This window comes from Phodopus roborovskii, unplaced genomic scaffold, assembly GCF_943737965.1.
Source record: "Phodopus roborovskii unplaced genomic scaffold, PHOROB, whole genome shotgun sequence".
NCBI lineage: Eukaryota > Metazoa > Chordata > Mammalia > Rodentia > Cricetidae > Phodopus > Phodopus roborovskii.
The window spans coordinates 8,169,458-8,185,111 of NW_026126469.1; positions in this window are offsets into that span (position 1 = coordinate 8,169,458).

The following is a 15,654-nucleotide window of genomic DNA, read 5'->3' on the forward strand; positions in this document are numbered from 1 at the left end:
TCCCCAGCACTGTAAATTTCTATTACTGATATGGTGGCCTTTTAAACACAACACATGCTCCCTTCCCACAGACCATGGGAGTTTAGGCCTTATCCATGGCTTCTAACTTCTACACTAAGCTTTCCTTACATTCTGGTACTGTTCCTTGCTTCCTTCCATTGGGTTGGGTTGTTCCTTTAGTACAGGAATCCATAAAGGACGTACTATGTCCACATTAGAAGACTTAGAATTGAATTCCTTAATGTTCACTATGACATGTGCAACCTTAGTAAACTTACTTAGCTTCTGAGCTTTCCATATTGAAAAGGGAGAATTGCTGTCAAGTACCTAGAAGCAGGCCTGGGCCTTATGTCGGATTCCTGGTCCAGCAGATACTTTCCTTCTGAGGAGGCCCCTGACTTGGAGCACTGTAGCGTCACCACACTGAAAGCTGTAAACTCAGCAACTACTAGAAAACAAAAACAACAAAGTTTCTAGACAGAGGTGTTAAGGACTTTAGCAGTTACATGGCCCAGTGAGACTCCTAACAGACAGTCACCAGAGTCTGTCTGTACCAAAGGTGCCCACACTGAATCTGGAAGCTGCCTATGGCTAGAAACATTAAGGTGAACTAAAATCAGTTTGCCTTTATTTGAGATTTTCATGACCATTGAAAGTTAAAAGAACTTTGTAAGAGCCTGAAGCCCACCAGCTAGTTTTATGAATCTAGATGCAAGTAGATCATGTGAGGCTTCCTTCTTTTGCAGAAGGGCATTCTCGGCTTGCACAGTTGCTGGAAGCCCAGTTCTTAGTGTTGCCCTCCCCCATCCAATGAATCAGGCCCTCTCCTCTCCCTTGCCAGCCACTGGTCTTTGCATATGCAACATTTGTGAATTTGAGAAATGAAAACAAGATTCTTACTGTGTTCTAGCCCGTTGTGAAATAGGAATACTTGTGAGTCAAACTAGAGTCATTAGACCTGGAAAAGCCAATCACTTGAACTACACGCCCAGCAGAGTGTGGGTAAAGTGTAGTAGACTTGATGCTTTAGTCTTGATGAGGTGGACACATGGATTCTTTTGGAACACTTGTGCCAGGCCAAAGGGAAATGCTTGATAATGCTTGCTAAATTGCTGCAGGTTAAAAATTTTAAACCCTGGCTGACATAAGAATGTGATGAAGAGAGAGGGGAAAGGAAGAAGGAGAGAAAGCAACATTCTGAACTTCACATGGTGATGTACACCTGGAATCCCAAGCTATCAGGGCTTTCTCCAGCTGCATATTAAATTTGATGGCAGCCTGGACTACATGAGCCGGTCTCAAAACAAAACCATTAAGCCACCTTCTACCAATTGCATTGGTGCACACTTGTAATCCAAGCACTAGGCAGGCAGAGTGAGGCCAGGGGATTGTGAGCCTGGGCTACATTAACAAGGAGGAGTTAAAGTACTATAGTGGAATGCTTGTTCAACACGGACAGCGCACATGAGCTCTGGTGTCTTCTCCCGTGTGTGCCAGGGTGGATTTTCTGGAAGTAGTGAGAAGGCAAACAAACTCTGCTTGGGGCTTGTGGAGCAGGAGGAAGCATGGCTGAAAAGGACCCTGTGCTCTTCCACTGAGTCACTCACCTAGGGACCCTCAGAGAAGCTGCTGTCTTATGAAACTGCTGAAGTCACCAACAGAGTTAATTTGATAATATTGTGTAGTGGGATATTCACTTTTGTCTCCTTCTGTGGCGCTGACCACGCCCATTTGGGGGTGGAGCCAGGGACAGAAGTGACCTGTGGAACTAGGTCTGAGGAGGAGCCAGGGAACGCTCTTGCTGGTGGGATTCGGAGAGGAGAGCATCCAGTGGAACCTGCTGGTGTTTATCTGTCTAGGTTGTAAGTTATTTCTCCCTGAATAAACATCTGTTCGGCCTAATTGTTTATCCTGATCTTTATTTAACCGCATTAATATTGTCTTAGGAATTTATGACTAATGATATATCTAGATTTGGGTTTTTGAGGGTTTTTTAAATTTTTATATTTTGAGACAGGGTCTCAAGTAGCCCAGGCTGGCCCAAAAACCTCACTGTACAGCCATGGTTGATTGTCTTAGCTAGGGTATCTTTTTTGTTTGTTTTCAATGGTTTCTCTGTGTAGCTCTGGCTGTAGAACAGGCTGGCCTTGAACTCATAGACATCCACCTGCCTCTGCCTCCCAAGTGCTGGGATTAAAGGCAAGCACTACCACTGTCTAACCTTAGCTAGGGTATCTACAACCACAGCAACTTTTATAAATGAAAGACATTTGATTGGGGTGGCTTATATTTTCAGATGTGACTTGGTGGCATTAAGGGAGACATGGTGCTGGAGGAGCTGAGAGTCCTATAGGCAACAGGAAGTGGTCTAACTCTACAGTGAGTGAAGCTTGAGCATAGGAGACCCCAAAGCCCTCCCCCACAGTGACACACTTCCTCCAACAAGGCCACACCTCCTAATGTGGTGCCCAATTATGGGAAGCAATTACATTCAAACTACCACAGTAACCTTGAACTTCTTACCCTCTCGATTCGCCCTGCTTCCACCCTACAAATCCTGGGACTATAGGCATGTGCCACCATACCCTGCTGGATAAAAAGCCTTAAAAAAAAAAATCACCTCCCTTAGGCCAGCAAGAGAGCTCAGTAAGCAAAAGTGCTTCCCAGCAAGCCTGACAACCTAAGTTCAATACCTGGGAGCCACATGTTAAAAGGCAAGAACTGACTACACTTGCTTTCTGATCTCTGCTTACATATACATACATACATACACATGTGTGTGTGTATATATGTATATATGCACACATACAAGCACACAATAAATAACATGTAATTTTAAAAAACTTTAAATCACCTTCCTTTATGTGAAAAAAAAAATGCTTTTAGAAACCACCCAGAAGTGCTTTGAGAAGCTACAGATTTGATTGACTGGTCCAGAAGAACCAGTAAGTACTACAGCAAAATCAGAAATGCCGTTGTCTGTTCATGTTATTCAGATAGGCTCTTTAGGGGCCTGTAAAATGGCTCAGCAGTGGAGGCTGGAGATAGCTCAGCAGCTAAGAGCACTGGCTGCTCTTCCAGAGGACCTGGGTTTAATTCCCAGCACCCTCGTGGAGGTTCAAAACTGTCTATAGTTCCAGTTCCAGGGATCTGACACCCTCATACACACATGAAGGCAAAACATTTGTGCTCATAAAATGAAAATAAATCATTTTTTTTTTCTTAAGACTCAGCAGTAAAAATGCTTGTCAGGTAGACTTGACAATCTGAGTTCTTTCCCCAGAGCCCATAGGGTAGAAGGTGAGAACTGACTCCCTAGGGTTGTCCTCCAGCCTCCACACAGGAGCTGTCACACACACACACACACACACACACACACACACACACACACACACACACACACAAATTAAAATTAAAAAGACAAAAACAGGCATCAGCACAATGTTCATGCAATCAATGGCTATTGCCATGTGTTGATAGTTGTTTTATTTTCCCCTCTGGTTTTTTGACAGGGTCTGGTTTAGCCCAGGCTGCTACTTATTTACATAGCCCATTGTTACATAGTGAGGATGACTTTGAGCCCCTTCCTGAATCTACTGGTTCCATGTAAGTCCCATCATGCCCAGCTGTTTTTGGCTTGATGAGAATTGTTTTTAAAGGCTTGTATAGAAATTATACACAAGTTTTCTTTTTTTCCAGACAACACATCATAAAGTAATGGGATCAGTGAGGAATATGACTCCTTTGCAGTATCAGTGTTGGAGAAGGGAGGAAGGCAGGCCCAGGTGAGTGAAGGACTGCTGTGTCCCCAAGGCTCTGGTGACCTTCAGGCCAGCAGATTTGCTGTCCTCATGCAGCAGTAAAGAGTTCCTTCCTTCTCTTCTTCCCTTTAGTTTTTGTGTTTGTTTTGTTTCACCTTTTGAGACAGGGTCTTATTCTGTAGCCCAGACTGGACGAGGACTCATTACGTAGTTCAGGTTAGCCTCAAACTCATGGCAATCCTGCCCCACCCTCCCAAGAGCTGGGATTACAGGGGTGGGTCCCTATACACAACAAGTTTGGTTGTTTTCTTTTGGTGGTCCTGGGGGTGGAGCTCAGGGCCTTGAGCGTAAGTGGCTGCCACTACCCTATATCCTCAGCCCTTGGAAGTGTGAACCATCCAACTCAGATACTTCTAGAAACACTTGCCAGAAGCCAAAGGGACATAGAATAAGGTCAAAATTAGTGCTTTTGCTAACAGACCTGAGCAAGCTTCCTGAGGTACATTATTAACTAAATGAACAATAGCATTGCTTGAAAAATTGCAGACTGTTGGGGAATATTATTTTAAGGTGTGTGACCTTAGTTTATGCTTGCATGTGTTTAACTGTGAAGCTGTGATTCTTTGCCTGTCTAAAACGCCTGATGGTCCTAACAAAGTGCTGAACGGCCAGTAGCAAGGCAGGAGCAAGGATAGGCAGGGCTGGCAGGCAGAGAGGATAACAGAAGGAAGAAGGAAGAGCAATAAGAGGACAAAGAGAGGAAGGTGTCAGGAGCCAGCCAGCCACCCAGCTACCCAGGCAGCCACAGAGTAAGATACACAGTGAAAGACACACAGAAGTAAGAATAGGAAAGGGCCAAGAGGCAAAAGGTAGTTGGAATAATTTTTAAAAAAAGCTTGCAAGCACCAAGCTAAGACCTGGTATCCATAACTAAGAATAAGCCTCCGTGTGTGGTTTATTTGGGAGCTGGGTGTCGGGTCCCCAAAAGAGGGCAAAAATAACCAACAACAGCAACAGGCCACACTGAGTGGAGCACTGCTCACCCATGAACCCAGCATGCAGGAGGCACAGACAGGAAAATGGAGAGACCCAGGGATACAGCTTGTTAGTAGAGGTCTTGCCTAATACACACAAGGTCCTGGGTCCCATCTCCAATACTGCAAAAACAATATCAATATCATAATAATAAAGTCTGTTTAAAAACAAAGGCCATAAAAACTTGATTCTAATTCTTACCAACTTTAAGTGGTTCGTCACATGATTCTGACCCTTCGTGGTGACCTTCACATCTTAGATCACACAGTGAGTGCTCTGTAAACACGCAGGGTGTGAAGAAGATCCTGGACATCAGGGAGCAGGCAGCCCAGGAGTCCAGACCTGGAGGCAGCAGAGGGCTTGGAAGGCTTCCGATCAGCAGGGCGCCCCGCCATGAACCACCCTGAGGATGGGGTCCCCAGGCGCATGCTCCAATCTCAGTTTCTCCTCCTCCCGCCCCCATGTTAGAGATGGGTTGTCAGGGCTACTGGGTTATTTCCTGCTTTCTTTCTTCCTTTCTTCCTTCCTTTCTTTTTTTTTTTTTTTTTTTTTTTTTTTTTTTTGTATCTGTCAATCAGATTTTTTTCTTATGTGGTGCTCTGAAGAATACTTGCAAGTCTCCCATAGCAACCAAGCATTTGTCATTGCTGTCTTATCTCACACATCTCAAAATGTCAATCTATCTTCTTAATTTTTTAAAAATAAATTTATATCTAGGTATATTTTCTGTTACATTTTATTTAAAAGTCTTACAGTATCCCCTACCATAACCACAGCCCTTGTTACTCCACCTGAGGACAGCACAGAGCCTGCACACCTTGAACAGGGAGTACTGTCTACCCTCACCATGACACCAGCCTCTGCCATCACAGGACTACCTGCAGAACACAGTGCCCCTTCTAGGTATGAGGACTGCCTATCCCCCTTGGCGCACCCCTCCCCTCCACCCCCACTCCCACCCCTACCCCCAAAACAAAACAATATTTAAAAGAAAAACCAAATCCCCAACAAACAAACAGAGAAGACTCACACCCTGGAAGCTGTCACACGGTTTACCCTTTGGCCCATTCATCTTCACTTGCAAGTGCTCATTGCCACAAGGCATCGGTCTGGTTCCAGGCCTCAGGCAAGTGCTTGCCTGTGGTGAGGAATGAGGCCATCTTTCCTGAGTGGGGGTGAGGAGAGCTTTCCCTGAGGGCAGGGCCAACTCTCCTGCTGTAGTATCCACTGAGGGGCAGGGCCTGTGCTAACATGAGCCATGGACGTTATCACAGACCCCAGCTACAGCAAGACCATGAATCCAGACATGGCCTTCAGCAGCAGCTCAAGCCCAAATGTCACCATAGCCTTAGTGGCAGCATAGACCACCCAGATCTGTATGGCCCTGGCAGCAGCCCATTGACCCTTGAACACCAACATGGTCTGATGTTGACTAGATCCTGGGCATCTGCAGAGCCCTGTTGTTAACAGGATCCATCAGCTCATGTCCCTTCAGCTGTTTCAGGACCTTGAACCAAGACCTGGCTCTTGGCTATAACCCAGGCCATAACATCGCCTTGGACACTGGTGGCAAATAGGCCATTCACATCAACCCATTCCTCACCACCTTCACCTCTTCAGATCTGCCTTTCTCCCTAACCCCCTGCCTGCTCTCTCTTCCATTTCTCCACCCTGCACTCACTCATGACAATGGTACCCAACAGAAGCATCTAGCTTTATAGAGACTACATACCTATACTCAGAATTTGCTCCTGGCCCTAGCTGAGCTAGGACCACTATTTTAGTTTTAAGAATTCTTTATGTTTATGTATGTGTGTAAATGTATGCCACATGTGTTCAGGTGCTCATAAAGCCAGAAGAGAGTGTCAGATCTTCTAGAGCTGGAATTATGGGTTGTTGTGAAGTTGTGAGATGCCCTTGATGGGCACTGGGAATTGATGTGGGTCTTCTAAAAGAGCAACAAGTGCTCTTAACCACTGGGCCATCTTTCCAGCATCCCATGCTCCAAAGTTTTTCTTTGTTTTTTTTTGTTGTTTTTGAGACAAGTTCTCACCATGTAGTTCTGATAGATCAGACTGTCCTGAAACTCACAGAAATCTGCCTCTACCTCTTGAGTGCTGGAATTAAAGATATGCACCACAGCTGACTTAGGACCATGGCTGACATCCCATGTGCACGTCAACACTGAGTTACTCAAGACTGAACCTCAAGCACTACCAAAACCTGAGAAGTTGGAGCAACAGCAAAGACTCAAACTTCTACTCAGCAAAGGGGGCAGACTCCATACTGAAAAATGATCTAACTTCGGATGCCCCAGTCCCCTCATACAAGCTCAAACATGAAAAACCATGACTGTATGTCTCCTTAAAACATTAGTATTCCCATGGTAAAAACCAACTTAGATGACACACGAGAAAATGAAGTTAAAATATGTTCTATGTTCTGGAAACTTTTTTTTTTATTATTTTACATGTCGATCCCAGTTCCCTCTCCCTCCCTCCATCCCTCCCTCCCTCCCTCCTCCCTCCCTCCCTCACTTTTACCCTCTCTGCCCTCTCACATACACCCTAACCACCCTCCCCTCCCATCCCCCCACCCTAATTCCATATATAGGGCAATGCCATCCAGTTGGGGTCATGTAGATTTGACAGGTCATGTGAAGTAGGGACTAGGGCTTCTCTCCTGTCTCTAGGTGTTCGCAAGGTCCTTTTGTGCACCAGGGATGCATCCTGGCTCCACTGTCTGAGGTCCCTTAGACTGCTTAGTCCTTCTGAGACCCATATTCAGGGGGGCCTGAGTCAGTCCCATGCTGGCTTCCCAGCTATCAGTCTTGGGGCCCTTAGCTCCTCCTTCTTCAGGTAAGCTGTCTGTATGTGTTTCTGCCACATGGTCTTGTCCTCTCCATCTGCATCTGGGTTCTAGTTCGACTCAGTGTTTATGTATGGGTGTTTGCTCCTGTTTCCAACAAGTATTAGATGAGGGCTCCATGGATAAGTTAGTTGTTGATCTCACTATCCAGGAAGAGCATTTATGGTAGCCTTTCCAACGGATGCTCAAATTGTTAGTTGGCGACAGTCTTGTAGTTCTCTAGACCTTTCTTTGTGTTCAATTTTATCTTCAAACCAATATTGACTCCCTCTTTTATGTTCTCTCTCTCTCTCTTCCCCCCCCCTTTCCTGTCCTCTATTCCTAACCGGACTCAATCTTCCTAGTCGCACGTGTTTTCCTCTCCTCCCCCTCTCTTTCTCCTACTTCTCTCTCCATTCACTGCCCCCCCCACTTCCCCTGTGCTTTGGGGGACTTGTCCCTTCCCGGTTTTGTGAGGAACTTTATATGAATCTCTTACAATACATCTTGTATCCTAGTTCCTCTGGTGGTGTGAACTATAGGCTGGTGATCCTTTGCTCTAGTCTAAAATCCATATATGAGTGAGTATATACTATGTTCCTCTTTTTGTGACTGGGTTACCTCATTCAGGATGGTTTCTTCAAGTGTCATCCACTTGCCTGTGAATTTCAAGATACCATTATTTTTTTCTGCAGAGTAGTATTCCATTGTGTAGATGAGCCACATCTTCATTATCCATTCTTCAATTGAGGGGCATCTAGGTTGCTTCCAGGTTCTTGCTATTACAAATAATGCTGCTATGAACATAGTTGAACACATGTCTTCGTTGCATGGATGTGGATCATTTGGGTGTATGCCTAAGAGGAGGATTGCCAGGTCCTGTGGTAAACTAATTCCCATTTTTCCTAAGGAACCGCCATACTGATCTCCAAAATGGCTCTACAAGTTTGCACTCAGTGGAGGAGTGTTCCCCTTTCTCCACATCCTCTCCAGCATGAGTTGTCATTCTGGCAGATGGTATCTCAAAGTTGTTTTGATTTGCATTTCCCTGATAGCTAAGGATGTTGAGCACTTTCTTAAGTGTCTTTCAGCCTTTTTTATTTCCTCTATTGAGAATTCTTTCTTCAGTTCTGTACCCCATTTTTTAATAGGGTTATTTGGTGTTTTGTTGACTAGTTTCTTGAGTTCTTTGTATATTTTGGAGACCAGCCCTTTGTCGGATATAGGATTGATGAAAATCTTTTCCCAGTCTGTGGGCTGCTGTTTGGTCTTGTCCACTGTGTCCTTTACCTTACAGAAGCTTCTCAGTTTGAAGAGGTCCCATTTATTAGTTTTCTGTGTCTGTGTTACTGGACGTATGTTCAGGAAGCACTCTCCTATACCAATTTGTTCAAGGGTACCTCCTACTTTCTCTTCTAAGAGGTTCAGTGTGGCTGGATTGATGTTGAGGACTTTCATCCATTTGGACTTGAGTTTTGTGCATGGCGACAGACATGGGTCTATCTGAAGTCTTCTACACACCCCCATCCAATTGTGCCAGCACCATTTTTGAAGATGCTGTCCTCGCCCCATTGTATAATTTTAGCTGTTTTGTCGAAAATCAGGTGTTCATAGGTGTGTGGGATAATATCAGGATTTTCAATTTGATTCCATTGGTCTACCTGTTTATTTTTGTGCCAATACCAGGCTGTTTTCAGAACTATAGCTCTGTAGTAGAGCTTAAAGTCAGGAATGGTTATGCCTCCTGAAGTTCTTTTATTGTATAGGGTTGTTTGGGTATCCTGGGTCTTTTGTTTTTCCATATAAAATTGATTATTATCCTTTCAAGGGCAGTGAAGAATTGTGGTGGGATTTTAATGGGGATTGCATTGAATCTGTAGATTGCTTTTTGCAAGACTGCCATTTTTACTATGTTTATCCTACCTATCCAAGAGCATGGGAGATCTTTCCATTTTCTGGTATCTTCTTTAATTTCTTTCTTAGAGCCACAAAGTTCTTATTATATAGGTCTTTTACTTGTTTGGTAAGCGTTACACCAAGATACTTTATGTTGCTTGTGGCTATTGTAAAGGGTGATGTTTCTCTGATTTCTTTCTCTGTCTCTTTGTCTTCTGAAAAAAGTAGGGGTACTGATTTTTTTGAGTTTATCTTGTATCCTGCTAGTTTGCTGAAGGTGTTTATCAGCTGTAGGAGTTCCCTGGTAGAGTTTATTGAGTCGCTTATGTAAACTATCATATCATCTGCAAATAGAGACAGTTTGACTTCTTCCTTTCCAATTTGGATCCCCTTGATCTCCTTTTGTTGTCTTATAGTTTTAGCTAGAACTTCCAGTACGATATTGAAGAGATAGGTAAAGAGAGGGCAGCCTTGTCTTGTTCCTGATTTTAGCTTAAGTTTCTTTCCATTCAGTTTGATGTTGGTAGTTGGTTTGCTGTATATTGCTCTTATTATGTTAGGGTATGTTCCTGTTATCCCTGATCTCTCCAAGACCTTTATCATGAAAGGGTGTTGAATTTTGTCAAAGGCTTTTTCAGCATCTAGGGAGATAATCATATGGTTTTTCTTTTTCAGTTTGTTTATATGGTGGATCACGCTGTTAGATTTTTGTATGTTAAACCATCCCTGCAATCCAGGGATGAAGCCTACTTGGTCATGGTGGATGATTTCTCTGATGTATTCTTGAATTCGGTTTGTCAGTATTTTATTGAGTATTTTTACATGTTCATCAGGGATATTGGTCTGTAGTTTTCTTTCTTAGTTGTGTATTTGTGAGGCTTGGGTACCAAGGTTATTGTGACCTCATAAAAAGAGTTTGGCAATGAACCTTCTGTTTCTATTTTGTGGAACAGTTTGAGGAGTAGTGGTATTAGTTCTTCCTTGAATGTCTGGTAGAATTCTGCACTGAATCCATCTGGCCCTGTACTTTTTTTGGTTGGAAGGCTTTCAGTGACTGCTCTCTTTCATTGTGGGTTACAGGTCTATTTAAATTGTTTGTCTGTTCTTGATTTAATTTTGGTAAGAAATTTGTCCATTTCCTTTGAATTTTCAATTTTTGTGGAATACAGGTTTTCAAAGTATGACCTGAAAATTGTCTGGATTTCCTCTGTGTCTGTTGTTATGTTTTCCTTTTCATTTCTGATTTTGTTAATTTGCATGTTCTCTCTCTGCTTTTTCGTTAGTTTGGATAAAGGTTTTTCTATCTTGTTGATTTTCTCAAAAAACCAACTCTTCGTTGCATTTATTTTTTTGTATTGTTTTCCTGGTTAATATTTTGTTGATTTCAGCCCTCAAGTTGATTATTTCTTGGCATCTACTCCTACGTGGTGAGTTCACTTCTTTCTGTTCTAAGGCTTTCAGTTATGCTGTTAATTCTCTTATGTGACTATCCTCTGTTTTCTTCATATGGGCACTTAGTGCAATGAACTTCCCTCGTAGCACTGCTTTCAAGGTGTCCCATAAGTTCGGGTTTGTTGTGTCTTCATTCTTGTTGAATATTAGAAAGTCCTTAATTTCTTATTTCTTCTTTGACCCAGGTTTGGTGCAATTGCACATTGTTCAGTTTCCATGAGTTTGCAGGTTTTCTGCTATTTGTGTTGTTGTTGTTGAATTCCAATTTTAAAGCTTGGTGGTCTGATAAGGTACAGGGGACTATCCCTATTCTCTTGTATCTGTTGAGGTTTGGTATGCCACCTAGTATGTGGTCAATTTTAGAGAAGGTTCCATGTGGAGCAGAGAAGAAGGTATATGCTTTTGTGTTTGGATGGAATGTTCTATAGATGTCTGTTAACCCTAGTTGAGACATAACTTCTGTTAGTTCTTTTGTTTCTTTGTTGAGTTTCTGATTTGTGGTCCTGTCTAGTGGTGAGAGTGGTGTGTTGAAGTCTCCCACTTTAAGTGTGTGAGGTTTTATATGAACTTTGAGTTTTAGTAGCATTTCTTTTACCAATGTGGGTGCCTTTGTATTAGGGGCATAGATGTTCAGAAGTGAGATTTTGTGTTGATGGGTTTCTCCTGTGATGAATATGAAATGAATGTCTTCATCTCTTTTGATTAATTTTGGTTTGAAGTCTAACTTGTTAGATATTAGGATAGCCACACCTGCTTGCTTCTTGGTTCCATTTGATTGGAAGATCTTTTCCCAACCCTTTACCCTGAGGTAATGTCTATCTTTGAAGCTTAAATGTGTTTCTTGTATGCAGCAGAAGGATGGATTTTGTCTTCGTATCCATTCTGTTAGCCTGTGTCTTTTTATAGGTGAGTTAAGACCATTAATGTTGAGGGTGAGTAAGGACCATTGATTGTTGATTCTTGTTTGTTTTAGGTTTGTTGTTGGCAGTGGTATTGTGAATATATTTGTTCTGCTTTACCCTTGGTTTCTGGTGTAGTTAGATTATCTGTTGCCTACATTTTTGTGGGTGTAGTTACCTTCCTTTGGTTGGAGTTTTCCTTCCAATACTTTCTGTAGGGCTGGATTTGTAGATACGTATTGGGAAAATCTGGTTTTGTCATTAAATATCGTGTTTTCTCCATCTATAGTGATTGAAAGTTTTGCTGGGTATAGTAGCCTAGGCTGGCATCCGTGTTCTCTTAATACTTGTAGAACATCTATCCAGGACCTTCTGGCCTTGAGGGTTATCGCGGTTAAATAAGGATCAGGATAAACATATAGGCCGAATAAATGTTTATTCAGGGAGAAATAACTTACAACCTAGACAGATGAGCACCAGGAAATTCAACCCGATGCTCTCCTGTCCAAGTCATGCCAGCAAGAGAGCTTTTCCCTGCTCTCTCTCCGACCTCCTTCCACAGGTCACTTCCACCCATGGCTCCACCCCCAATGGGCGTGGTCAGTGCCACAGAAGGACTATCTCACTACAATTCCCCGTTTAGTCTAAAGAAAAGATTTAGGCTTAATACAAAACTATATACAAAACAGTGAATAACAAGTGTGCTCTAAGAAAAGGAAAATCGAGAACAAAATGACGTACATATCTAGTGTAACAAGTATGGTTTTTCCTCCCCCCGCCGCCGCGCCAGCCCCAAATAATGCACAGAGACTCTGTATTTGATACAATGCTATTGGCCAGGTACTAGTTTCTTATTGGCTACCTCTGCCTTAGTTATTAACCCATTTGTGTTAATCTATGTATGTCCACGTGTTCTTCTTACCGGGAGCCGGCTGCCGCATACTGCTTTCTCCAGACTCTCCATCTTGACCCTCCTTCCTACTTCCTATTTCCTCCTTGTCTCCTAGTCCCTCCTATCTTCCTTTCCTATTGGCCAACAGTGCTTTATTATTAACCAGTATGAGAAACATATACAGAATGACATCTCCTATCAATCTAGTCCTAGGGTGAAGGCATAACAGAATTTACAATAGAGTTGTCCTAAGCTGGAAAACGTTAAGTCTAGTACCTAATATATCTAACTAGGAAGAGAGAATAATAGTTGTGATAGTTTAATCTTCAACCTCATCAAGACCTGAGAAGGAAAAATAACAATACTAGAGTAGACAGGAAGTGCTGATGGACAACTTCCAAAAGGTGCAGCAAGGACAGAAACAGCAAGCCACCTGGACAGTCACCCTAGGTCTCACAGCAACGTTGGTACATCCAGTTTTGGCTAAGGCTAAGAGAACTTGACAGACCACAACAACAGCAGGGAGGTAGAATGGCTGTCTTACCCTGACTTGGCAAGGTCCAGCAGTCTTCTATATTTGTCTCCTGCAAGCACATAGGACTGCATGTCCAAATCAGTGGTCAAGGTGGGAGCAGTTCTTTGCCCAACAGGCCATTAGCTGAGGCGAGAATGAACTCCAGCAGGAGCAACAACATTGTCCAACATATTTTCGGGAAAGTGCACGATGCTGTCAGGAGCAACAGTGTCTCATGTCAGGTCCCATGAAAATCCTAATCCCGCTTCTGACACCAGATATCGCGGTTAAATAAGGATCAGGATAAACAAATAGGCCGAATAAATGTTTATTCAGGGAGAAATAACTTACAACCTAGACAGATGAACACCAGGAAATTCAACCCGATGCTCTCCTGTCCAAGTCATGCCAGCAAGAGAGCTTTTCCTGGCTCTCTCTCCGACATCCTTCCACAGGTCACTTCCGCCCATGGCTCCACCCCCCAATGGACGTGGTCAGTGCCACAGAAGGACTATCTCACTACAGAGGGTTTCCATGGAGAAGTCAGGTGTAATTTTGATAGGTCTGCCTTTATATGTTACCTGTCCTTTTTCCTTCGCTGCTCTTAATATTCTTTCTTTATTCTGTATGCTAGGTGTTTTGATTATTATATGTCGAGGGGTCTTTTTCTTTGGTCCAGCCTATTTGGTGTTCAGTATGCTTCTTGTACTTTCATGGGCGTGTTCTTCTTCAGATTGGGAAAGTTTTCTTCAATTATTTTGTTGAATATGTTTTCTGCACCTTTGAGCTGGGCTTCTTTGCCTTCCTCTATGCCTATTATTCTTAGGTTTAGCCTTTTCATGGTGTCCCACATTTCCTGGATGTTTTGTGTTAAGGATTTGTTGGATTTATGATTTTCTTTGGTCGATGAATCTATTTCTTCTAGTTTATCTTCTGCGCCTGAGATTCTCTTCCATCTCTTGAATTCTATTGGTTATGCTTGCGTCTGTAATTCCTGATTTTTTGCCCAGTTTTTCTATTTCCAGCATTCCTTCGGTTTGTGTTGCCTTTATTTTCTCTATTTCAGTTTTCAAGTCTTGAACCATTTCCTTCACGTGCTTAATTGTTTTTTCTTGGCTTTCTGTACTTTCTTTGCTTTCCTTAAGGAATTTATTCATTTCTTCCATTTTTTTGTTTGTTTTTTCTTCCATTTCTTTAAGGGATTTCTCACATCTTTTTTGAGGGCCTCTATCATTTTTATGATGGTAATTTTTAAGTCGTTCCCTTCTGCTTCCTCTGCTTTGTTGTGTTCCATTCTAGTTGGAGTAGATCCCCTAGATTCTGGTGGCGTTGTGCTTGTCTTCCTGTTGTTAGGTGTTTTCTTGTGTTGCCTTCTTCCCGTAGCTTCTTCCAGTAGCTGTTGGTGGGGTCTCCCCTCTCTCTGTGGTACTTCCCTGGTGGGCTTATGTGGGTCAGAGGTTCAATAACTGTAGCTCTGGGTGGTCCAAGCTCTATAGGAGGTCTCTCCGCAGACAGGGACCCAGGGATGGGGTCAGGGATGAGGATCCTGTAGAAGATGCCTGCAGAAACTCAGAGTGGTCCTGCAGAGATAGGCAGGTCTCTGGGAGGGGCCAGGAACTCCAGCAGAGGACTGGAGGTGGGGGTCAGAGGCCAAGCAGGTGGAAATTACGGGTGGTCCCGCGTGGATAGGCAGGTCTCCTGTGTTCAGATTTGCTCCGAGAAGTCCCCCGAAGTAGTGTGGACTCTAGCCAATGGCTCTAGCCAATGGCTGGCAGAAGAGGACAATGGCTGGGCTGATACTCGGGATGTTTCTGCAGAGATAGTGGGATCTCACTGGGAACTGGCACTCTCCAGCTGAGGCCTCTTTCTTTAGCAGAGGCCCTGATTTGGGGGTCAAGGATCTTGCTGGCAAGGAACTCAGAGTGGAACCACAGAGATAGGCGGAACTCTGGGAGGGGCCCGGGACTCCAGCAGAGGACTGGAGGTGGGGGTCCGAGACCAAGCAAGTAGAAATTACAGGTGGTCCCACGTGGATAGACAAGTCTCCTTTCATGTCCTGGGAGCTTAATAACAATATAAATAAATGTCAAAATGGAAATGAGTAGAACATGAATGGATGAAAAAAAGCCATTCAATATATGAAAATAGAATTTGATAAGAAGTTATAAAATTTCTGGAGAACCCTGTCCTCAAAAAAATAAAACTTGCAATGAAAATTTTAGGAAGTCAAATAAAAATCTTAGTGGAAGTCCTCATCAACAGATCAAATGGAAGACAGATTCTCGGGGCTTACAGACAGGGTAGAGGAACTGGACCACTGAGTTAAAGAGAATGGTATGATATATGTGAATGGGGCAT